Below are 27,455 nucleotides of genomic sequence, written 5' to 3' on the forward strand. Positions count from 1 at the left end.
TTAATATTTTCACTCTTGTCTTTGAGTTTACCACTGATAAATCTCTATCCATTATCAATAAGAAACATGGTTCAAAATGCAAAATCTGGTCATTAACCATTTCTCCATGCTTTAGTTTAGAATATCCTCTGCCTTTATTAAGCTTCATTGTACAAAGGATAACTCCAGTCATTAGATTAATAAAACATAAAATAAAAACATTTATTTGTCTTAAATGTTTCTGTCTAAAGAAACCAAATCATTAATGTGACTATGAAAAGCACACAATAGGTTGTGGCAGCTTTCTCTGATACTTCCATCAGTTCTCATGAATTTCTCCAATTTGTCTGTAAGAAAAAAGTCACTATAATTTCACTCTCTCTATTGAAGAAAGAAACTGGTAGCAGTTTAACTTGAAAGTCACCATACCTCCGGTGAAAGAGTCGGTTGAGAAGGAGAATACTTCAGGATAACATTAGCCAATATGACAATTGAACCTATGCTGTTGTCATAGAGTCATACAGCATAGAAACAGACCTCTCAATCTAACCAATCCACTCTGATCATGTTCCCCAACTAAACTAGTCCCACCTGCCTGTCCTTGGTTCGTATGCCTGCAAACCTTTCTGCTCATTAACTTATCCAAATGTTTTTTAAACGTTTTAACTGTAAAAGGCTGCCCCTCATGTCATAGAACTTAGAACAGTACAGCACAGGAATGAGCCCTTTAGCCCACAGTGTTGTGCCAAACATGATGCCAAATTAAACTAATCCCTTCTGCCTACCCTTCATCCATATCCCTCCATTCTTTGCATATTCATCTGCTTATCTAAAAGTCCATTAAATGTCCCTATCTTATCTGCCACCACCCCTGGTAACTCACTCCAGACTCCTACCACTCTCTGTGTAAAAAAAACTTGCCGCTCACATCTCTTTTGAATTTTCCTCCTCTCAACTTAAGTGCATAATCCCTAGTATTAGACATTTCAATTCTGGGATAATAATTCTGAACATCGACTCTTTCCATTCATCTCATAAGTTTATAGACTTCTATCAAGTCTGCACTCAGCCTCTGCCACTTCAGAGAAAACAACCTTAGCTTTTCTAGCTTATACTTTAGCTCATACCTTCTAATCCAGGTAGCATCCTGGTAAACCTCTTCTACATCATCTCCAAAGCCTCCACCTTCTTCTTGTAAGTGTGGTGACCAGAACTGAATGTAATACTCTAAGTGTGGCATAACCAAAGTCTTATAAAGCTGCAACATGACATCCTGACTCTTGTTCTCAATTTTCCAACCAATAAAGGCAAGCATATCAAATTCTTCCTTTGCCACCCCGTCTACTTGAGTGACCACTTTCCGAGAGCTATGGACTTGAACTCCAAGATCTCTCTGTACATCATTGCTATTCAGGGTCCTGTCATTAACTGTATACTTTGCCTTAACATTTGATCTCCCACGAATTAAACTCCGTCTGCCATTTCTCCGCCTATACCTGCAACTGATCTATATCCCACTGTATTCTTTGACAACCTTCTACATTATCCACAACTCCACCGATCTTTGTGTTATCTGCAAACTGATTAACCCATCTGTTTACAGTTTCATCCGAGTCATTTATAAACATCACAAACAGTAGATGTCCTAGTACAGATCCCTGTGGGACACCACTAGTCACGGACCTCAGCAGAAAAATACCATTCCACCACTACCCCCTGCTTTCTATGGTCAAGTCAATTCTGAATCCATGTGGCCAAGTCACAGTGGATCGCATGCATCTTAATCGAAAGATTTATTAGAATCCATACAGACAATATCCACTTCTCTACCCTTATTGATCAACATTGTCACCTCCTTGAAAAATTCCTTTTTAAATCTTCCTCCTCTCACCTTAAAAATATGTCACCTAGTTTTGAACTCCCTCACCCTACGAAAAAGGCCCTTGCCATTCGCCTTTTCTATGCTCTTCAAGATTTTATAAACCTCCATAAGGAGTTTTATAAGCCTCAGTATGCTCCAGTGAATAAAGTTTCAATTTTTCTACTCTACAACAAATTGCAAACCAGCTATTCAGCCAGCTTAGCAAACCATTCACATTAGTCTGTGTATGCTTCATCAACTGCAACTGCATCTTCTAGCTGGAGTTTTATCCTTTGACAGATTGGGTGTGTAAATTGTCTATGTAACTTTAATATTACATTTTCTGTCTAATTCTTGCCGCTTGATGCCATCAATACTTGTACAATAAATCAGTGAGAAACATTAGATTTTATTAAAGACATATCATATTGTGTCTGGGTGAAATGTGGAATAAAACTGACTTTCCAAAAATAGTTGTCCCTGATACTGAATATTATGATTTATTACTCCTTATTGTATGGAAAGCTTACTCAATAGTATAGGTCAGTAACTCCATCACTATTTAGAAAATAATGCACTCCAGCTATTTTATATCAACTCTTTTTAGCAAAATCAATGTCTTATCAACACCAAATCTAATATAAGAAGTACTTTAATATGACTTAATCTGCAAACATTCTCACTTAGATATCACAATCAAACACATTCAGTGTTCCATTGACCAGAAACTCTCTGGAGCAGTCTATATTAGTATTGTGGCTGCAGTAGTTGGACAAAGGTTAAGAACTCTGTCAGTTGTCATTGGCCTCCTGTCTCCTAGTGCCTGTTCACAATTGGCAAGGTACAAGGTAGGAGTATGATGGAATATTCCTACCTTATCAAGGTTGGTGCAGCTTGAAAAGCACTCAAAAATCTTGACATCATCCAAACAAAGCAGCTTATTTGATTGGTGCCCCATCCATTGCCTTCAGCATTCATTCCAGCCACCATTGAGTGGCAGCAGTGCATACCATCAAAAAGATGCACTGCTGTAATTCACCAAGATATCATCTGCTGTCACATTCTGAACCTGTAATCTTTAACACCTGCAAGGCTAAATACAGAATTGCAGGGCATATAACAATCTGCAAATTGCCTCCTAACACACTCACCATCCTGATTTGGAAGTATATATATATTTTTTCTTCATTGTTGCTGGGCTAAAATCCTGGAATACACTTCCAAACATCACTGTGAATGTCTCTGTACCCCAAACCAAGCAATGGTTTAAAAAGACAGCGTATTATCAAATTCTCCAGGGCAATTAGACATGGGCAATAATTGCTGTCATAGTTAGCAATGCCCACAATGCATGAGTAAATTTTAAATGCTTAGCATTCTAATGACATTGTTAACCAAACAATTCCACATACCATCAAAGTGTAAGAAGTCTTCAGCTGACACATTCAGAATGAAAACCCTTTGTATCCACTATAACTTGTCTAAATGCATCATTATTTTCATACTCTTCCTCAGATTCTCTGCATCATGTGTCTTTTTAAAGACCCTCTCTCTCCAATTTGGCAGAATGCTGCACATTGCTGGAGTCATATGTGAAGTTCCAATGCATACTTTCTTTTCGTAAACCTGGGATCATTCGCTATTAATACTGCAATCAGATCTGCCGCAGGTGCTTTCTTCCTTATGATACCTCTCTTTAAACCTTCCATTGTATTGATAGTATGTCAAGGAACTGAACCAATTTGAAACCCAACAATTAGCAAGACCTTCATTCTGGGTCACCACAGAGTGAGGGCTTGTGAAACATTCACTGATTACAACTTCGTTTTTGATGATAAAGATTGAAATTAACCACAGTCATTGATAATCTTGTTATCATGTTGGTGCTCACAAAGTTACCTCCCAGGACCCAGCCTGGGGTGGTGTTGGGGGAAGGGGGGAAACAAAATTATGAGGCATAGACAAAGTAGATCATGAGCATCTCTTTTCCCCATAACAGATAAGTCTAAGAATAGAGGATATAAGTTTAAGGTGGTGAGTAAGTGATTCAGAGATCTGAGAAAAAATATTTTACCAAGAGGGTTATTGAAATGTGGAATGCCCTATTTGAAATGATGGTGGAGGTAGGTTCTCTTGCAGCATTTAAGAATGTTCTGGATGAGCTAATAAAGTGCCAGGGCATAGTAAGCTATGGATCAAATTCAGGTAATGGGATTAGTGCTTGTTTGTTGACATAGACATGGTGGGCTGAAGGGCCTGTTTCTGTGCTGTATAACTCACGGTTTACATTAACAGTAATAGCTATTTGCTTCTGCTTCATTTCCAATGTCTGTCTGGAGAACTTCTTGGCCATTTGTGACCCAAAGGTTCTGTTTGAAGGTGTTGCAAATGACACAGCTATGGAATATATAGAGAGAGAAAAAAAAATTAGACAATGGCTGATGGACTATCAAGGAACCCCATCAACATTGTAAGCAAGGGAGTCAAAAAAAAAAGTGGTTAAACCTTTTTTGACCTCATTCACTCATTATTTGCCAACCACCATAACTAAATTGCAGGTATTTCATAGGCCCTATTATGCACAAACATGTAAGTTCTATTTGAAGAATGGCTAGAGTAGGTTTCTAATAATATGTTTTTGCAGCATGTTTTGAATACAGTCATATCAGAGTTATTGATGATGTTTTGGTGTATAATGATCAGTTGCAGGTCATCTGGACATTCTTAAGAAGGAGGAGAAAGTGACGTCTGCAGATGCTGGAGTATCAAAGCTGAAAATGTGTTGCTGGAAAAGCGCAGCAGGTCAGGCAGCATCCAAGGAAAAGGAAATTCGACGTTTCGGGCAGAAAATCCAACAAGGGATCTGGATATTTCAAAGTTTTAGGTAAAGGCACAAGATTTTGTAAGTTGGTCTGAATTTCTCATTCATTTGAGAAACTAGTCTCCAACTGCAAAATTTGTGGTACTCATAGATAGAAACAGAAATTCTTCTGATCTTCTGCCATCCAACTATGCCTTGGAAATGCCTTGGGGCTGATTTCTCCAAGTTCAAAGGTGCAGTCTTCCTAATTATCAGCTATTATGTCTGATGGATTGAATTACAAATGTTCAACTGACCCATCCCAGACACCATGTAACCTCTTTAAAAACCATACTTTCCAAGTATGAAATTCCAGACCTAAATGTCTCCAATAATGGACCACAGTTTACCATGGCCTTTTTACAATCCTCTGTGGCCTCAAATTGATTTGACTATGTTACAAACTTACCAAGCCAGCAGTGAAGAAATCCAAACAACAAAAAAACCTCCTTGGGTATTTTCCATCCAGAATGACAATTCTCATTTAAACCTACTCAACTACTGTTCAACACCAACTTTGGCCCATTCCCACTATTGGTGAAAAGGAAGTTCCTAACCAACTTCCCTTCCTTTCCCAGGCAATAATACCAAATGTTATGCGAGGAGACTGTGAACAAGTAGGACAGAAGCAGGAACATTTAATGATAGGAAGAGTTTGCACTTTCTACCAGCAACACAAGACTCATAACTGGCCCATACTGGAAGAAGGCTCCCAAATGATTAGTGTTGTTGAAGCTCTAGCATTTGAGACCATGCCTTGTCCTCAAATCAAACAGCATTACTCAAAAGAGTAGGACTGCTTTGTTTGTGTTAATATTCAGCCCAATAGCAGGATATATAGCAGGATAATTTCCATACTCAGATCCTCAGGATGATGCTCTGGTTACTCATTTGGAAATGATCAATACAAGAACTGGAAATTCTCAGGGTCATAGTTTGATATGCATCAATTGACCAGTACTTGCAACAGAACACTATGCACCTTCGAAGAGATTAGTTGAACCACTGTGCAGATATTCCCATGGAATGATTACATCTCACAATATGTAGCAAGTGAACCACAAATGTCTCATTCTTCCTCAAAATATGCTAAAAGCAGAGTGTTAGACAGAGACTTTGATGAGGAGAGTGTGAGTGAGAAAAATGTTGGTACCTCAAATGTTAGATGATATGTTAATGGTTAAATGATTTTTTGTAAAGAGATCAGGTTAATGGTTAAATCCTGTTATACTAACTAATATCATCATCTATATCATCAGCGATTCCTGCTGGCCTGACGCACATTCAGGACTACTAAGGCTGAGTTTGTAAGGTTCTGCGAATGCTGTCCCCTACCCAAATGTATACAATGAAAATATTTTTTGTAAGAAGTTATTATTGACCAGTATGTGGACAGAATCAACTCTCGATCCTTGATATGATCCCATAACAGATCTTTGGTGCTCACTGTTTACATTAACAGTAATAGCTATCTGCTTCCAGTTCATTTCCAGTGTCTGTCTGGAGAACCTCTTGGCCCTTTGAGAGTGGAGGATCTTAATCTTATATTTTGTCTTGAGCACCAAGACTTCCAGTGCTGCATCACCAAGGATTGAAATAGCCTCCCTATCTTGCTGCACAGTTATATTTTCCTTCTTGCTCAGGTGTTGTTTTCTTGCTACTTCCAGCACCTGCCACAGCCAGAAATCACCTCCCTTTTAAAAGTTGCTGGCCTGAGCAATGCGACTTGAAGTGGTATTAGCCTTAGACAACTTGGATCCCCATTGAGTTGTGAGCCCACCCAATAGCACACCTAGGTCCGAGCTATCTATAAAAGTGGCAGACAATACAAGGTTTGCAACTCCTTGCATCACAGTGTACAGTTACAGATTAATCACACATTGTAATTCTGCTAACCATTTTTGTGTCTTATTGAATTTTCCTCTGATTTTATCTATATCTATTGTATCAAATCCCCTAACATTTTTGTTTAAACTTATACTAGGTCATCCCTGGGCCTCTCCTTCCTTCAAGTAAGGAGCTCTGGGCTGGCCAGTCTTTTGCTAATATTTATGCAGTCTTTCTGATCAATACATAAATGGGGACATAACATATTATACATGCGAAAGGTATCTTTTTTCATCCAACTTTGGCTATTTTGTACCTTTTAGTCCCCTTTGTACACCTTGAGATGCTACTTCTTCAAAATCAAGACAGGAAATTAAGAAAGAATCTTTGTCTTCTGAATAAAGGATCCACTGATGTCATGGAGTTCAAAGTTTTGCTCTGCCCACTAGAGGAACTGTACTCACATGCATCATCTACCTCATCAATAATACATTTGTTACAGATTTCTGTCAAAGCAAATACATTAGTCTTACCCTGAGATTCATTTTTAATTTGATTTCAATGATCAAATGTCTTTGCCAGTTATCTGCATATCTTTTTTATGTCAGTATTGCTGAACAAAGTTATATTTCTGCAATGTAAAACAATAGAACAAATGTAACTTAATAAATATTTATTGTGCTTTTGCCATTATCAGAATAATTATCTACTTTAATTCTTGATTATTTTAAGCACCTTACTGTTAGTCCTGGGCCCATAATTGATTTCACTCTCCCATCCTTTCAGGTTTTATAAACAGAGAAATTTCTATTCTACCAGCCCAATAACACAGCACTTTTCACGGCCATCTTCTCCAAGGAGACAAGTTATTGTTTGGTGACTCTTTCATATGGAACTTGCCAATTGCAAATCCCATAAATTCAAACGATGTATAGGACTACACGATACCTATAGATACCATGTCATGAAGATATTCAGTCTGATGACCAGTCGTACTGGACTCAAAACAATAACTTTGTTTCTCTCTTCACAGATGCTGCCAAACTGGCTGAGTTTCTTCATTATTCTTTGTGTTTCGTCCAGATTTCCAATATTTGCAGTATTTTACTTTTATTACTCAGTTTGTTCTCCAGAAGTACTCACAATTTGTACTTGTATTAAGGCATAGTTTGATAATTCTGCACAATGTAGCATACACTATTTGCAGATTCAAATCACTTTGAAGCTGTGAACCTAACAATGAGAAGACATGGTCAAAACAGCTTTCCCATTGAGCATTCATGACAGAAAGTTAAATTAGACTCCCCTGGTGTTCAGATGGATCATGGTAAACTAACCATTTTTGATTTGCATTTCCCTCCATCTGGAATTGTTCTTAATGATTATCAGGTACATGATCAACCTCAGTGATATTCTGGTCCTTGGTGTCTTTTCCACTTCTGAGAAAACAAATCACCTTCACCCCTGGTTCAACATAGTTTACATGTTATATAACAATTCAAAACCTTTTTTTATCTTTGTTATCACATAACAGGTGGTATAACATCCAAACACTTCTGCAAAACAAGGAAACCATTGTACACTGGGGTTTTTGCAGAAATATGTCTCTTTTGGATGATTAGGAGTGTATAAACACTAAGAAGTGAGTAGACCTGTGCAGCTTTGTTGCTGAGCACATACTATTCCATGCTGCCCCAAAGCCTACCTTCTCATGTGTACATTCACTATCAAATGTGATTGCTTCATTTGGAACATGAATTCATGAAATGATCTAACAATGACTGATGCATTATTAAATATCATTTTCGCTACTCTGAATAAAATACAGTGAATCTCGTGAAAAACTTTTCACATCCGTTATGCATTCAGTATTTTTGAAGTTTTGGAAAATTGTACTTGAAGTACACCACCACATAATATAACAAGAAAAAAAGATATCTCTGACTCCATTGAAACAATTCTTTGTCCAATGTAACTATGAACAACTTGTTGATGTCTTTGTATATGTGTTTGTCACAGACACATTGAAAAACTCTCCTGGAACAATAAGAAACGTAGGTAGAAATGTGTTCTCCATGTCTATTATCACTGAGTCCTGAAATAAAGTTTGAACTTTATGAGTTAGTATGCTACAAAACATAAAAATATTTGAGCAGGAGTAGACCATTCAACCTTTCACCCTGCCCCAGCATTATAGTTGATGGCTGATCATCTACTTCAATGCCATTTTCCTGCATTATCGCCATAACTCTTGATGTAATTAATACTTAGAAATCTAATGATCTCTGTGTCTTGGACACCATGACTGAGATTTCACACACTTCTGATGTATTGATTTCCAAAGTTTCACTACCCTCTGAGCAGAGAAATTCTCCTCCTAATTAGCAAATGTCCTATTATGAAACTGTGTGCCTGGATTCTGGAATGTCTGCCTACTTCCATCGCCCCACCAGTAAAGGGGAAACATCCTTTCTGTATCTAACCCATATATTCTTTTACAAGTTTGAAAAATTTCCATACGATCAGCCCTCATTCTTCTAAATCTCATATAATACAAGCTCGTTATCTTTAATCTTTCCTTGTGGGAGAATACCACCATACCAGGAATTAATCTGGAGAACATCCACTGCACTCCCTTGCCCTAATATCAAACCTCCAAGATTCAAATTAAACAGAATCTGAAGTTGCATTTGCTTCCCTACTGATTACTGTCAGCAACAGAGTTAAGCTGTCATTTGCCTTCGAAGTTTAGCTCAGAATGCTAGATGCTCAAATTGATATTGTGATACATGGAAATAAATGCCTCATTTTATATTTAAGACATCACATGAAAGGACTATGTAATACAACTGATGTGCCTATTAGACTTAAGAAGATTACGGATTCTGGATTAGTGGTGCTGGAAGAGCTGCTCCTTGGATGCTGCCTGAACTGCTGTGCTCTTCCAGCACCACTAATCCAGAGTCTGGTTTCCAGCATCTGCAGTCATTGTTTTTACCTCTTAAGAAGATTACGTATGGATTTTTAGGAACATTTCATACAGTAGCAGAAACTGTTTTCTCAGCAGTTTTAGGCATATGCCTGGCTTCTATCCTGTATATCCTATTTATTTATGCACGTAAATTAAAACAGACATAAGGTTGTAAACTCTCTTACTTTGTTTCTGCATTCTGTAATCCTGTTCTGTAACAATTATCTGGTAGAATATTGTACTTGTTCAATAAGGCACAACAGCTAAGAGCTTGTTGATATCATTAAAGGAAAAGTGGTCTCTAAAGTTGAATGTATACTTGACTTGCTTGCTTGCTTCATTATTTGTACTTTTAAAAATGGTCGATAATTTCAAAGCAACACCTGGGAAGAATGAAACAGATTAGGTTAACCTTCTAACTTACACTGTGCCTTTATTAGTGCTCAAGTGACCTCAGTGAATCAGCTGCCTTCCATCCACTACATTCTCACAAAGTGGTTTAGGTTAAAATGGGAATCAGTTCTGAGCCTGCCTGGCTTTCAGGATTCTGAAAATTGTTGACAAGCTGATTTCTGTCAACAAGTTCAAATCCATGCTGAGTGGTGCTTGTGCTGCTTTATGACTGTTTTGAATAACCATCTCCACTTCCTGCTCCTGTTCACCAAATTTTAAGTTTTATATCAATTTTTATTTTAAAAATCTTCGGTTATTCTTAGGTAAATCTGTATCACACTTTTGCATGCATTTCTCTCGAGGTAGCTTTTTATTGACAATGAAGAATTTGGTTTCAGTTGCTATCATAATTTCTTTTAAAATTAAGCTTGAGATGTATGCAATGTCACCAAGGCCTGCATTTATTGTTCTCTCAAGTTGTCCTCAGGAAGATGATTGTGAGTTGGCTTCTTGAAAAACTGCAATAGTGTAGTGATTGGAACCAGTTTGAGCTAATTGATTATGAGGTCTTTGATTGGGTTTGTTAACCTGGGCCAATCAGGAAAGCTCTTGCTGACCAATAAGACCAGCAGAGTGTCTCTCACTGTGTCTCACACCTACACACACACACCATGGGTGCTGGGGAAAATAAGCACTACCGTAGTTAGGCGGTAGCGTAGGGGTTAAATTAAAAAAAGAAAGAAAAAAAAAACCAGGAAAAAAAAGGAAACAAAAAAAAAGAAAAAAAAATAAGACCAGCAGAGTGTCTCTCACTGTGTCTCACACCTACACACACACACCATGGGTGCTGGGGAAAATATAAGCACTACCGCAGTTAGGCGGTAGTGTGGGGGTTAAAAAAAAGAGCAGTGTCAGCTTTGCCCAAAAAAATAGAAAAAAAAATAAGACCAGCAGAAGTTGTTTCTTCCTTGTGTCCCACATCTGCATGCACACAACATAGTGAGGGAAAATAATCACTACCTCTGTTTGGTGGTATTGTGAGGGCTCATATAAATATAGAAAAACATAACCAGTATATTTCCTTTTGTAGAAATAATTTTATTCAATGTTCCACAAAAAAATGACCAGCAGATTAGAATCTCTTCGGTAGAGGTGACTGCGTCCAAGCTGGCTAGCTGGCCACAGTTCATTACTGTGCATAAGTAAAGAAAGGATGACTTGGTGATGGAATACCGGCCTCTGCGCAGTGTGATGAGGATACTCCTACATTTCTGTTAAGTAGAAAATATTATATAAGTTCATGCATATTGTTACACCATGGCAGTGAGCTTCTCTGTTATTTAAACCAAGCACCCAGAAAAACTCACCTCACCTGATAGTCTGTTAAAATATGAGTACCACAGAACTCCTCAAATTCTACCATTTAAAGAAAATATCTAAAGAAAAGAAAAAAAATTTAAATTCAAAAAGTGAACATTTAACAACAACTATTCACAACTCTAAGACCCCCTTCTCTTAATTGTTTATTACCTGCCTGCAACTCTAAAGAAATATGCTGTTCCAATAAGACACTTATTAAAATTATATCAACTGAATTTCAAAACCACACAGCCATTGTCATCTTTTGTGTCTTCACTCTTCCAGCTGCGGATCTCCCTGGGTCATCCTCTTTATTTTTACTGTGAGTATGTTTCATGTGAAAAGGTACCTTTGATTGACAGGGTTTCCTAATTTCTTAAATCTCTTTCAATGGCAGTTACTCTCTCTCTCATTTTCAATATGTCCGCATTTTTATATTTGAAAATGTGTTGCTGGAAAAGCACAGCAGGTCAGGCAGCATCCAAGGAGCAGGAGAATCGACGTTTTGGGCATGAGCCGTTCTTCAGGAATGAGGAAAGTGTGCCAAGCAGGCTAAGATAAAAGGTAGGGAGGAGGGACTTGGGGGAGGGGTGTTGGGAATGCGATAGGTGAAAGGAGGTTAAGGTGAGGGTGATAGGCCAGAGTTGGGGTGGGGGCGGAGAGGTCAGGAAGAATTTTTATATCCTCAACATCGGATTATCTCATTGATGCTGGTGAATGGTAAATTCAAACTTGATTGGGTTTTAACATCCTGGAGCATAATTTAAACTGATTGATTAAATTTGAGTTGTTGTCAAAACAGCAACCAAAATTCACATATCCATTCCACAGCCAAATGTTACATATTTTCAAATTTCAAGTACACTTTGGCATCTGCCATCTGGTCATATCAACAGATGCTTATAAAGCCTGAGTTTAGAACAGCATTCACTCTCTCTTAAAGGTACTGTACATGCCTTCAACGTCATAACTCTTCTCCTGTTAAGAAAAAAGAACCAATCTAATGAAAAGATGGATTCTTTTTTTCCCTGATTCTCAGCCACATTACAATGAAATACAAAGGTCATTACTTTAAGTCATATTTTCATATTAATTTCTGCACACATATACATTATATAACATTGAAATCTGTCCAATCTTATCTGTACTTCCTTTAAATCTGCGATAATACTTCTGTTAACACATTTTTCCGACCCGCAACATGAACAATTTGTAAATTCAAAGCCTGTAACATAAGACTCCAATGAAATAGTCTCATATTTTTGTTTTAAATCTTTCCAAGAATGTAAGATTATTGTGGTCAGTTTACACAATTGTCTCTGACACATTGTTCGTCACATAAACATTAAAATATTGTAAGGCTAGTATCAAACTCAATAATTATTTTTCGATGGTAGAATATTTTCTCTGATAGCCAACTGGCCATTTAATTCCAACATCATCTTGCAGCATTACAGCTCCAACTCCTAGATTACTAGCATCGATTGCAACTTTGAAGGGTTTCAAAATACTTGTTGTAGCTAAAACTGATGTAGTGACTAATACTGTTTTTAAATTCTCAAATGCCTCCTGGCATTGTTCTGTCCACCAAAAGTTTGTGTTCTTCTTTAGTAAATCTATTAGTGGGGCCACCATACCGCTGAAGTTTAGAACAAACTTCCAGTAGAATCTATTTAGTCCCAAAAATTAAAGCACCTCTTTCTTTGAGGATGATCATGGAAATTCTTCAATGGCCTTCGTTTTCGTGTTCCTTGGGGTCAACCCTAGAATGTCGCCTCTGCCTTTACAAATTCTGTTTTCTTTAAGTTTATTATCAGTTTTGCTTCTCGTAATCATTCAAAGGGCTCTGCAAACTGTACCATGACTCGCTAAAGATCATGACATTATTTAGATAAACAGCACAATTTGTTAATCTGACCACAACTCTGTTCATGAATCTTTGGGATGTAGTTGGGTGCATTCTTCATTCCAAAGGGCATCACCTTTGAATTGATATAGCCCATTTGGGTTACAAATGCACACAATTCTTTCACCTTCACTTTTAAATGTATCTGCCAATGACCACATAGCAAGTCCAACTTTGTGATGCAAGTAGCTTGTCCAACTTTCTCTATATAGTCTTCCAATCTTGGTATTGGATAGGAGTCCGATTTTGTTACGGCTTTGACCATCCAATAATCCACACAAAATAATTGAGTCCCATCAAGTTTGGGGAATAACACAATCGGCAAACTCCATTCACTCTGATTCAGTTCGATGATATCTTCATTGAGCATTGCACGCACTACCTTCTGGACCTGTGTGTCTCTGAGAGGATTACGTCTGCAGAGGTGTTATTTTATCAGAACAGCATTCCCTACTTCCACCTCATGCACAATAGCATTAGTCCTCCCCATCTTATTCCTGCAAATGTCGTCATACTGCTGCAACAACCCTTTCAACTGGGTTCTTTGCTCCTGAAACGGATAGTACACTAACCTATCCGACTCCTCAAGGACTTCCTCATTGCTTAACTTATTCTGAGGCACATCAAACTCCACAACATCTGGATTTGGTTCCTCACTCTCCGGGGCAGCAACTAACACCTGTTTCTCCAGTTCTCCGTCTCTATTATATTAGGGTTTCAACATAATCACATGACGTGCCTAATGAAATTTTTTTCTGAATGGCATCTTTACCAGACTTAACTTTCTCTCAATTTGATTGTGACCACTAAACCCGACTTTGAAGAGATCTCCTACCATTGGTAACAATATTAATACATCATCCCCACAGGAAAACGTCTGAATTTTCGAGTTTTTATCTGCCACCTGTGTGGAAGCTCAGCTTTGAGCTTCTGGGCTTTTTGTGAACGCCTGTCCAAGAACAGAGAACCACCACTTGATTAACACATTTCAACAGTACTGTTTTTATTCAAGACTGTCAGTATACAAATATACAAACAATCCTGGGAGAGAAAAGCCACTTTAGACCACGCCGGGGACTAAAGGATGGATTCTCTCACCGTTGATAGGGAAAGTTGTTACATTTATACATAACTTCGTACGCAATACAGAGTCCCGTATCATCAAGCTATCACACAGTGTAAAATTAAACAAAGCATACTTTACTGGAAGCTTACACAAAAAAAAATGCTCTAAATCTAACACACACACAGATACCAACAGCCATCTGGTTAAGCTCTTAACATAGCCCTCATTATTCTTACTCTGCTGTTCAAGGTAACATTCAGATATCAAAAATTGCTCTAAACTACACATGTATTCATTAGTACAGCTCTAAAACAATGGGGCTCCAGTATTCCTCTGATGGTTGCCCTTTTATCTTGTGCTATGTACTATCTCATCCTTGGACCTGTGGGGAGGATTGTTTACCACTAGGCTGGCTTCTTACAAATTGCTATGTTAGCAATTAGTTTCGCTTAGCCTGTCGCTTAGGATGCCGAGAAATGCAGCCAATATGCCGGGGCCATTTTAGTTAACATTTCTGAGCTCCATTTTCTATATGGTCACTATATCTATTTCCAACTTATCATTCCTCCCTTTTTATCATGTTATGATAACCCTCAGATATTAATACGTTGAAGTCGAGCAAGCTCTTTTCCTGTTTCTACATCTGAATTGTCATCATCCTTCTGTGTCCATGTCGGGCTTGTCTCCTTTTTACATCGGCGTCGTGTGGGACAAGTTTGACAACTTCTTGTAATAAGGGCCCAAGCGATTCGGATACTAATACAAATGCCAAGAATGATGGCCAGAATGGAGAGAATGTCCAGCCCAATAGACTTTAGCCATCCCAACAGCTGACACAGTAAATTCCACCAGGCACAGGTCTCTTCTGAGACTGAATGGTCCAGATCATATGCTTTAGTGGCAACATCGTTAATTAGTGAAGTGTCATTATATACAGCCGAGCTCTCATCCTCAATATAGGTACAACACTCAGGGCCAATAACTGCACATGCTCCCCCTTGGCTTGCTAAGAGATAGTCTAAAGCCATCCTATTTTGTAAGGTCATCATTCGTAGGGCAGTCTGCTCGTGTTCCAAATGACCCAGGGCATTAGCAGTGGCCTTAGCCATTTTCTCCAACTCGTGACTGAGATCACAAATCTGGTCCAGGGCTTGCATGACCCCATAATTGGGCAGAAGGGCGCCAAAGAATCTGCTCCAAAATGTCTGTTGGTGGAACAGATCTCTCCGGCCTCGAGCATGAGGTTTGTAATTTGAATTAAGATCATGCCACTTCTTCCATTCGCTGTTAACCTCTGGGGTTGAATTCAATAACCGGAATGCTGGGAGGTGATATATTAGCGCACAGGTGCCCTTAAAGTTAATGGGTAGGTATTCATAGGCTGTGTGATTGCATAACCAAAATGTCCCATTAAGTGCAGGCGTAATACAGTGTTTAGTGTGGAAGAGGACAGCACCCATGCGGCTTGTAGGTGCGTCGGGACGAGTCTTTTCGTTAACACAAAGGTCCCAATCGTCCTCCGGGAGGCCCCCAAAGGGGTCTGACTTGGTTTGGTCATGAGATATTTTTACCTGGCATCTACTGTCTTCTAATTCTCCCATGGCATGTTTTCCTGTATCACTATGAATGCACCATTTAAATTCTGGCACCACCGCTACTACAAAACCTTTTGGTACCACTTGCCAGGTTTCATAGCAACGCCTGAGGTAACCATACTGGATCGGGTATTGGTCAGAAATGTCTCTATAGGGAATAGTTTTTGGGGTTTGTTGGGTACGCCTGTAGGTAAGACTGCATAGTTCATCCTGACCAGTAGGGGCCGCAATCATGAGGAATCCGGACCCTACCGAGTGTGGGCCTGGGACACATACTACTTTGGTATTCTTTCCTTCATCAGTCTGATTGTCAAGATGAGTTTTTACTTTTTCAAGGAAGCCAGTAAAGATGTTGCCGGTAAGGCTCGTTGCTTCCGGTAAATTGCTTCTTTTCTTTCGGTGGGTCTTAAGAAAACGGTGCGGTGTGTGGGCGAGATTTTTTGATTTTAAGCAACCGGGAAAGTTGAACAAATAGTCTCTGGGGTCCGCTGCAGTATTATTCACAAAGGCATGGCAGCACGTGCGTGTATCATTTAAGTAAGTATAGGTATCCTCGGATTTGGTGCCATTTCCTCGTAGGCATACATACATTACTTCCTGGTAGATGCCAGTATTATGAACCATTATATTACGGGGACATTCTGTCCTGGCATCCAGAGTTGTAATATTATATCCAGGGTACCACTGTCTAAGTCCTGTTAGGTTTTGCAAATGCTCTACGCAATCCTGTGACCATGCAAGATTTTGGATGACTATGCTGCTATAATTAGAAGTGGCCTTAGAGTAGTCAGGAAAGCCGACCAAGGGACAAATTGTCTGGTTAAACCCACTGTTACCTGGGCCATGACGATCACACGTGGCATTCACTCTGACCTGAACTATTAGACTGGGTACCTATCACTCTGGGCAGTGATAAACTCATTGGGGGGGTGCTAATAGTCATATTGTCACTCATAGTACTCACGAGATCCCTCGGGACTATTACTGCACCATTTGGGGCCATCAGAAGCAATACGTGGTGCGATACTCACAAAACCATTAGTCATTTTAGTAGTAACATCTGTAGAGTGTGAAGTCATCGCGGGGGTGCCTGTTTTTATCCACGTCTCCGCGGTGGCTGCACTAAAGTTGCTTGTAGGCCCTTGGAGAGTGGGGGGTGCACTGCTGGTGGTGTTACTGGTCTGCATTGATGTCCATGTCGCTGTTAGGCAGAGGCCAAAGAGAAAGAGGATAGGTTTCATCGTTTCACTTTTCTTCAGTCTTCCTTCCTTAGTGGCACCTATGTCAAGGGAAGAGAAAATACATACAGCAGTAGCTGCCCCTTATTATTATTCCTCCTCAATAAGCTTGCAATAGTGTAGGCTGATCCAGGCTTTACGACCCTCAACCTTAACAGCAGTAGGGGTGGTAAGGAGGACTTGAAAAGGGCCCTCCCACCGGGGTTCCAGGCCGTGCTTTCTGGCAAAGTTTTTGCTTAACAACAGTGTCAGCCTTGTTATCGGCTGCAGGATAAGCCTCAATCCATTTACTAAAAACATCTACAATAACTAAAACATATTTACACTTGGCTGTTCTGGGTAGCTCAATGAAGACCATTTGCAACGTATCGAAGGGGCCTTCAGGCAGCGGGGTTCTACCCTGTGCACAGGGGACCCCCTTGCCAGGGTTATGCTGTATACATGTCAAGCATTTTTTTGTTTGTGCTCTAGCCAATTGCAGAATACTGGGATGCCATCAAGATTCCCAGACTAAATCTGCAGTTTGTCTAGCCCCACAGTGTGTTAAGTGATGGACAACATCAACCACCCAGACGGCTAAAACATCAGTCATACACACCTGGCCTGCTGGGGTTTTCCAAAGACCGTCAACATCCTTGAAACATCCCAGATCAGTCCATTCATGAAGTACATTGTCAGGGGCGTCCCCCTGTAAAGCAACAATATCAGCGGTGGAGGGAGGCGGCTTGTCAGGAACTGAGGCCCTAATAGATTTCCTCTGAACCATCATAAAGGAGCCAGGGAGCTCCGTAGCCTGTTTAGCAACTTCATCTGCCTGTTTATTTCCCATAGAAACCGGATCCGTTCCGGCAGAGTGCGCGGAACATTTAATAATGGCCAATTCGCGAGGACTTTGAATGGCCTGTAACAAATTAATGACTTCCTCCCTGTGTACGATAGGGGTCCCAGACGAGGTGAGGAAGCCTCGATTTTCCCATAGTGTCCCAAAATCATGGGCAACCCCGAAAGCATATCTAGAGTCAGTATAAATATTAGCTGTAAGTCCGGAGGCTAGCTCACATGCCCTAGTTAATGCAATTAATTCAGCTTTCTGAGCGGATACTGTGGGTATGAGGCGATGCTGCTCCACAATCCTACCCCCCGCATCCACTATACCATATCCAGCCTGGGACATAAAAATCCAGTTCCAGCTGATAGCCTCTATTGTCAGACTGCAGCTGGGGACCGGATAATCTCCACAGCCCTTGCTGCTGTGTCTGCTGGGGAGGGGTGGGAGGTTGCCGCAAGGGGGCCATGGTATTTTGATCACTTTCCCGTACAACAAATTCAGATTTAATAGGTTTTTCGGCCTTAGGACCGTCACCCTCGCCCCATAATGCTTTAATTGCCCTAGCTGTATCACCCTGTGAGGAATTGATCCAATTTAAGTTGTTAGTTTTCCATCTATCTTGTGTAGGTTTAGGCAAAGTGTTCATCAAGAGACTATTATACTGTTGTGAGACAGCCCCCGCTCCCAAAGGAAAAAGATGGTCCCCAGAGTATGTGCCATAAGTTTCATTAAACCTCTGTAGGTATTCCTCAGCACCCTCCCCCTTTTTTGGTTTTAAATCAATGATTTTTGCTAAGTCAACCGGTTTTCTGAGGACCTGCCGCATTGCTTCTTTAATTTCCTGCTCCTGTTGTTGTTGATTCAGGTGTTGTGCTGTAAAGGCAGTCCAACTGTTGGCACCAGGGGGCATATTTAATATTTCCAAAAATTTTGTCCACTTAGAGCCAATAAACACAACCCTCAAAAAGTTCCAGATATCTTCTCCCACTGCCCCGTAAGCCTGCCAAATGCTTTCAACTGATTCACACCATTTTTGTGGGTCCTTATCTTTGTCAGGGAGATTCATAGTCAGTGCCAAAATTTCCTGCGGTTTCCATGGCGTAAAAATTTCTATGGTGGGGGGTAAAGAATCGCAGCGACAGGAGGGTTAGCGCGCGGCTGGCCGGGGACTCTTACCCGTCCCGCTTGAGGGTTAGGAACAGTACGCATAGGGAACATGTGACCTGAAGGTTCCTCTATCTCTGAACTGTCATCGTCAGCCTCCTCTGTCCAAGGGTAGGGCAATTGCCGTTCGGGTTCACACTGTGGTGGGGCCGATATCCTTTTTTACCTGTGCTTGGGGTAAAACTCCTTTCACTACGTGCCTCCTGGGGTATTGTACCCGATGGAGGGGGTTGGGGAGGGGATTCCACATTCCTGGAACTAATTCCCTTATCTTCCCATCCTGCACCCAGCCTCAGGTCTGACAATGCCGTCTCCACTGCTTGGTTGGCCAACCGTTTGTTCTTATTAATATTTTCATCAAAATCTGCACATGCAACCTTGAGCTCATGGACGGTCAAAGGAAGCCCATCCTTAGTGACACTTAGCCCCCTTTTTGTAACATTATGTAACCAACTGTTGTAAACCTTCTGCTCGTGTTGTTGTTTAGCTTCCTCTTTCTTTTTTAAGCATGCATCTCTTAGTTTAGCCATAATTTTCTTACCCATCTTTCCTCCTATTCCCTTTTCCCATACTAACTCTGTAGCTCTTTTTACAATCTCCAATTTCCACGTACCCCCGGAAGGCCATTCATCAGGTCCCAATTTTTCTGTTAGCCATCCTGACAATTTCCTGAGTGACTGCGCATCCTCAGGATATTCTGCGCAGACTGTTACAATTAATGATCCCGGATCCTCACATTTATCCATGAACTGTCCCATAATGTTCCCTAAACTTTCCCTAACCTTTTGTGAGTGTTGCTTTTATGAGATCCTGCTCAAGGGACTTTAAACCTTCTCACACATACGTACCTCGGTGCTTTTATGAGGACTCTAACCCCATGGGACTTTAAACCCGTACGTATCTAAACAACTACTTGTGAGCGGTGCTTTTATGAGATCCTGCTCAAGGGACTTTAAACCCTCTCACACAGACGTACTGTGGTGCTTTTATGAGGACTCTAACCCCAAGGGACTTTAAACCCGTACGTATCTAACTATTCTTATTTCTCCCTGCGCTCCCAGCGCTCTTTTTTTTAAAATTGTCCTACCTTCTATAGCACTCCCAGCGCTTTTGTGGTGGTCCCTTGAAAAAGCTGTTCACTGGTTCGTTCTGGATCCCGTCCGGTAGCAGCTCCTGCTGCGGTGAGTTGGATCCAGGTCCGCCCCTGACTTGGGGAGACACTAGTCGTGAGTCCCAAACGGTATACTCACGTCCTAGTTGGGCCCGTGTCCACCTTGCCACAGCAAGACCGTGTCCTGTTCAACCATCACCAGGAGCCGCCTTCCGTTGGGATCCCACCGCTGCCACCAAAATGTGCAAGCTCAGCTTTGAGCTTCTGGGCTTTTTGTGAACGCCTGTCCAAGAACAGAGAACCACCACTTGATTAACACATTTCAACAGTACTGTTTTTATTCAAGACTGTCAGTATACAAATATACAAACAATCCTGGGAGAGAAAAGCCACTTTAGACCACGCCGGGTACTAAAGGATGGATTCTCTCACCGTTGATAGGGAAATTTGTTACATTTATACATAACTTCGTACGCAATAGAGAGTCCCGTATCATCAAGCTATCGCACAGTGTAAAATTAAACAAAGCATACTTTATTGGAAGCTTACACAAAAAAAAATGCTCTAAATCTAACACACACACAGATACCAAAAGCCATCTGGTTAAGCTCTTAACATAGCCCTCATTATTCTTACTCTGCTGTTCAAGGTAACATTCAGATATCAAAAATTGCTCTAAACTACACATGTATTCATTAGTACAGCTCTAAAACAATGAGGCTCCAGTATTCCTCTGATGGTTGCCCTTTTATCTTGTGCTATGTACTATCTCATCCTTGGACCTGTGGGGAGGATTGTTTACCGCTAGGCTGGCTTCTTACAAATTGCTATGTTAGCAATTAGTTTCGCTTAGCCTGTCGCTTAGGATGCCGGGAAATGCAGCCAATATGCCGGGGCCATTTTAGTTAACATTTCTGAGCTCCACTTTCTATATGGTCACTATATCGAGTCCCATCAAGTTTGGGGAATAACACAATCGGCAAACTCCATTCACTCTGATTCAGTTCGATGATATCTTCATTGAGCATTGCACGCACTACCTTCTGGACCTGTGTGTCTCTGAGAGGATTACGTCTGCAGAGGTGTTATTTTATCAGAACAGCATTCCCTACTTCCACCTCATGCACAATAGCATTAGTCCTCCCCATCTTATTCCTGCAAATGTCGTCATACTGCTGCAACAACCCTTTCAACTGGGTTCTTTGCTCCTGAAACGGATAGTACACTAACCTATCCAACTCCTCAAGGACTTCCTCATTGCTTAACTTATTCTGAGGCACATCAAACTCCACAACATCTGGATTTGGTTCCTCACTCTCCGGGACAGCAACTAACACCTGTTTCTCCAGTTCTCCGTCTCTATTATATTAGGGTTTCAACATAATCACATGACGTGCCTAATGAAATTTTTTTCTGAATGGCATCTTTACCAGACTTAACTTTCTCTCAATTTGATTGTGACCACTAAACCCGACTTTGAAGAGATCTCCTACCATTGGTAACAATATTAATACATCATCCCCACAGGAAAACGTCTGAATTTTCGAGTTTTTATTTGCCACCTGTTTCATTCTTGCTGTGCCTTCTTCAGGTGCTGTTTAGCTAACTCACCTACACCATCTAATCTCTCCTTCATGTCAGATGCATAATCCAAGTGTGAGATCTCCAACTTTGGCCCTGTCAATTTCTCTTTAATTAATTTCAAAGGTCCTCTCAATTCATATCCAAACATTAACTCAAAGGGTGTAAACTGAGTAGATTTGTTAAGGGCATTCTCTAATGGCAAACAACATGAATGGGATACCTTTATCCCAATCACTCGGGTAATCCTGACAGTCTGTATTTAACATGGTCTTCAGGGTCTGATGCCACCTTTCCAAAGTGTCCTGGGATTTAGGATGATACGCACTGGATTTAAAGGGCTGTATGCCTAAGCTATCCATGACTTCCTTAAACAGCCTGGCAGTAAAATTAGACCCTTGGTCTGACTGAATCGCTCTGGGTAGCCCATACCACGTGAAGAAAGCTACTAACTCTTCTCCCACACTTTTTGCCTTAATACTCCGTAATGGAATTGCCTCTGGAAATCTGGTAGACACATCCATTATGGTTAGCAAGTACTGGTTCCCACTTTTAGTTTTAGGGCAGGGACCTACACAATTAATCATAACCCGTGTGAAATGTTCTTCAAATGCAGGAATTGACAACAAAGGTGCTGGTTTTATTACTGCCTGTGGCTTACCTGCCATTTGGCATGTATGACACTAACAGCAAAATGTAACCACATACTTGTGCAGTCCAGGCAAACAGATGTCCTTTTGTACCTTAGCCTGAGTCTTCCTCACACCTAGGTGACCTCCTACTGATAACTCATATACCAACCACAACACTTTCTGTCTATATGCTATCGGCAAAATAATCTGGTGCATTTTTGCCCATTTCTCCTCTGCACTGCCATGGTCTCCATTTTCAACTTAAGGTTCTATCTATAAGATAATAACTTTCAGGTATACATTCTGATTTCTCTTCTGAGTATGCATCTAAATATATCTTTTATTGTCTTGTCTTTCTGTTGCAAGTCCATTAGCCTTTCATGACTAAACATTTTTGTCTGACCCTCTGCTTGTTCAGGTTTTTCCTGCACCATTACATCAAACAGGGTGTCCACTAACTTAGCCTCAACTTCCTCAACTTTCTCTTGAGTTTTTGCTTCTTCCTGTGACTTATGGCAATGGGATCTTGTTACTACACAGTCTGGAAAAATTCCAGGGCATTTTTCTTTTGACTCCTCAGTTCTCCAATTTTCCTTTGGCTTCTCCATAGCAAGGGTTGTCATTCCCATCTTGGATCCTGCTAAGTCATTCCCAAGAGTAATCTGTATTTCTGGAACTGACACTCTGTCAATCAGTACCACTGTTACTTCCCTATTCTTGAGTTGGCACTCCAACCTGATCTTACATAGGGGAACGCTTAATCATTGTCCATCTATTCTACAAATTACCACTCTCTCGGGTAACATGTCAGAAAGACTACAAATATGTTCATTTCTTACTATTAGAGACTGATTAGATCCTGTATCTTTCAAAATTGTAACTTATTTCCCTTCTCCCCCTGTTCTTTCTGAGTAAACTTTACCCACTGAGGTGAGGTCTTCATAGAGACCAAGCACTAACTCCAGCTCCTACATCCTCCTGCAGTTCTTGGGGTTTCCTTTACTACTTTCACTAACGCCACTGGCTTAGTCTCTTTTACCACATCTTTTCCCACAATGCCTTTGTTATACAACCAGCACTGTGATGTTATGTGTCCCACCTCACCACAGTGGAAACACCTGAGGCCTTTCACCTCCTTTTCATCCCCTTGGGCTTCATTTTCTCAACTGTAGTAAACTATTACCGTGTCCTGTATTTTTCTTTTGCAGTGTAGGATCGCCCCTTTTCCCAGTTTCTTTCCTACTCAGGATGAAATTTCTGCCAGAAGCTAAATTTTGCCTTATGCACCAATGTATATTCATCTGCCATCTCTGCCACTCTTCTCACTTCTTGAACTTTCTGTTCATCCACATGAATTCTTATCATCTCTGGAAGTGAGTTTTTAAACTTCTCCAGCAGAATAATTTCCTTTAGACAGAACCTTCAGCGAGGTTATTACACCGACCATACCAGAAGAGAGCAGAAGAGAGAAGACGATGAGGAAGACAGAGAGGAGACAGGTGTAAGAGACCGCGAAGGAAGTACCTGTCAGGAACAAGTTGAATCTTTTGGAAACAGTAGAGATAGATGACACTGCCAGGTCTGTCAATCAAAAGTTGGCGTGGAGGCAGAGCTGAGGAGTCAGACATCGCACAGAGCCATGGTGATAGGGGACTCCATAGTGAGAGAAACTGAACGGGGTTTCTGTGGCCACAGGTGGGATTTAAGATGGTGGTGTGTTGCCTTCCTGGTGCCAGGATTAAGGACATTGCAGACAGAATGCAGGAAATCCTCAAGGGCGAAGGTGAAGAACCAGAGGTGGTGGTACATGTTGGCACAAATGATGTCGGGAAGAGGAGGAGGAACATATTACAGCGGGACTTCAGAGAACTAGGAAGAAGGCTGAAAAGCAGGACGTCCAAGGTGGTTATCTCCAGTTTGCTTCCTGTTCCTCGGGCTGGAGAGGCCAGGAACAGGGAGATAATGGATTTGAATGTGTGGCTAGGGAACTGGTGCAGGAAGCAAGGATTTAAATTCTTGGATCACTGCGGTATGTTTTGTGGTAAGCATAAATTACATAAAAGAGACGGTTTGCGCCTTATTAGGTTGGGGACCAGCATTCTGGCAGGCAGGTTTGCTACTGCAACACAGCTGCATTTAAACTAAATAGCGGGGAGGGGGGGAGGCAGGGGTGAACAAACTGGATGTTTAAGAAAGGAATTGAAGGGAAAGTTAGAACAAGGGAAGTCAAGAAAGATAACGGTATCAATGAAGCAGAAAACTCAAAAAGGGATCATGCCGTATGGTTGAGTGAAATAGGGGTTGATACGAAGAGTGAGGGCAGTAACAAATTAAAAATACTATATATGAATGCACGAAGTAGTAGACATAAGATGGATGAGCTTGAGGCTTTTTTGGAAATTGGCAGCTACGATATTGTGGGGATAACTGAGACATGGCTTCAAATGGACAGGGCCTGGAAAATGAATATTCAAGGCTATACATGCTATCGTAAGGACAGACTGGCGGGCAGAGGGGGTGGGGTGGCCATGTTAATAAGGGATGATATTCAGTCCCTTGCGCGGGGGGACCTAGAGTCAGAGGATGTAGAGGCAGTATGGATAGAGCTGAGAAATTCTAAGTGTAGAAAGACCCTCTTGGGAGTTATCTACAGGCCCCCAAACAGTAGTATGGATGTAGGGTGTAAGTTGAATCAGGAGCTGAAATTGGCCTGTCACAAACATGTTACTGCAGTTGTTATGAGGGATTTCAGCATGCAGGTAGACTGGGAGAATCAGGATGGTATTGGACCTCAAGAAAAAGACTTTGTGGAGTGCCTCCGAGATGGATTCTTAGAACAGCTGGTGCTGGAGCCTAACAGGAAGAAGGCAATTCTGGATCTGGTATTGTGCAATGATCCAGAATTGATCAGGGACCTTGAAATGAAGGAGCCATTAAGAGGTAGTGACCAGAATACAATAAGCTTCAATCTGCAATTTGAAAGGGAGAGGGTACAATCGGTTGTGACAATATTTCAGTTGAATAAAGGGAACTATGGAGCTATGAGGGAGGAGCTGGCCAAAGTTCAATGGTGCAATACCTCTGCAGGGATGACAATGGAGGAAAAATGGCAGATATTTCTGGGTATAATGCAGAAGATGCAGGATCAGTTCATTCAAAAAAGGAAGAAAGATCCTATGAGGAGGCAGGGGTGGCCGTGGCTGATGAGGGAAGTTAAGAAACATATAAAGTCAAAAGAGAAAAAGTATAACATAGCAAAGATGAGTGAGAAAACGGAGAACTGGGAAGCTTTTAAAGAACAACAGAGGATTACGATGAAGGAAATACGCAGAGAAAAAATGAGGTACGAAGGTAAACTGGCCAAAAATATGAAGGAGGACAGTAAAAGTTTTTTAGGTATGTGAAAGGCAAAAAAATGGTTAAGACTAAAATTGGGCCCTTGAAGACAGAAACAGGGGAATATATTACGGGGAACAAAGAAATGACAGAAAAGTTGAATTGGTACTTCAGATCTGTGTTCATTGGGGAAGACACAAGCAATCTCCCAGAGGTAACAGTGGCTGAAGGATCTGAACGTAAGGGAATTCATATTTGCCAGAAATTGGTGTTGGAGAGACTGTTAGATCTGAAGGTTGATAAGTCTCCGGGTACTGAAGGAGGTGGCTCTAGAAATTGTGGATGCACTGGTGATTATTTTCCAAAGTTCGATAGATTCAGGATCAGTTCCTGCAGATTGGAGAGTGGCTAATGTTATACCACTTTTTAACAAAGGAGCGAGAGAGAAAGCAGGAAATTATAGACCAGTTAGTCTGACCTCAGTGGTGGGAAAGATGCTGGAGCCAATTATAAAGGATGAAATTACGACACATCTGGATAGCAGTAACTGGATAGGTCAGAGTCAGCATGGATTTATGAAGGGGAAATCATGCTTGACTAATTTTCTGGAATTCTTTGAGGATTTAACTCTGAAGATGGACAAGGGAGATCCAATGGATGTAGTGTACCTGGACTTTCAGAAAGCCTTTGATAATGCCCCACATAAGAGGTTAGTGATTAACATTAGGGCGCATGGTACTGTCTTGGATTGAAAATTGGTTGGCTGACAGGAAACAAAGAGTAGTAATAAACGGCTCCATTTCGGAATGGCAGGTGATGACCAGTGGGGTACCGCAGGGATCAGTGCTGGGACCGCACCTTTTTACAATATATATTAATGATATAGAAGATGGTATTAGTAGTAACATTATCAAATTTGCTGATGATACAAAGCTGGGTGGCAGGGTGAAATGTGAGGAGGATGTTAGGAGATTACAGGGTGACCTGGACAGATTAGGTGAGTGGACAGATGCATGGCAGATGCAGTTTAATGTGGATAAATGTATGGTTATCCACTTTGGTGGCAAGAACAGGAAAACAGATTACTACCTAGATGGAGTCAAGTTAGGTAAAGGGGCAGTACAAAGGGATCTGGGTGTTCTTGTACAGCAGTCAATGAAGGCAAGCAGGCAGGTACAGCAGGTAGTGAAGAAAGCTAATAGCATGCTGGCCTTCATAACAAGAGGGATTGAGGATAGAAGCAAAGAGGTTCTTCTGCAACTGTGCAGGGCCTTGGTGAGACTGCATCTGGAATATTGTGTGCAGTTCTGGTCTCCAAATTTGAGGAAAGACATTCTGGCTATTGAGGGAGTGCAGCATACATTCACGAGGTCAATTCCTGGAATGGCAGGACTATCTTATGTTAAAAGATTGGAGCAACTGGGCTTGTATACCCTTGAGTTTAGAAGACTGAGAGGGGATCTAATTGAGACGTATAAGATTATTAAATGATTGGTCACTCTGGAGGCAAGAAACGCGTTTCTGCTGATGGATGAGTCCCGAACGAGAGGATACAGCTTAAAAATAAGGGGTAGGCCATTTAGGACAGAGATGAGGAGAAACCTCTTCACCCAGAGAGTGGTGCCTGTGTGGAATGCTCTGCCCTAGAAGGCAGTCGAGGCCCAGTCTCTGGATTCGTTTAAGAAAGAGTTGGATAAAGCTCTCAAAGATAGTGGAATCAAGGGTTATGAAGATAAGGCAGGAACAT

Source organism: Hemiscyllium ocellatum, chromosome 15 (genome assembly GCF_020745735.1).
Source record: "Hemiscyllium ocellatum isolate sHemOce1 chromosome 15, sHemOce1.pat.X.cur, whole genome shotgun sequence".
NCBI classification, from domain to species: Eukaryota; Metazoa; Chordata; class Chondrichthyes; order Orectolobiformes; family Hemiscylliidae; genus Hemiscyllium; species Hemiscyllium ocellatum.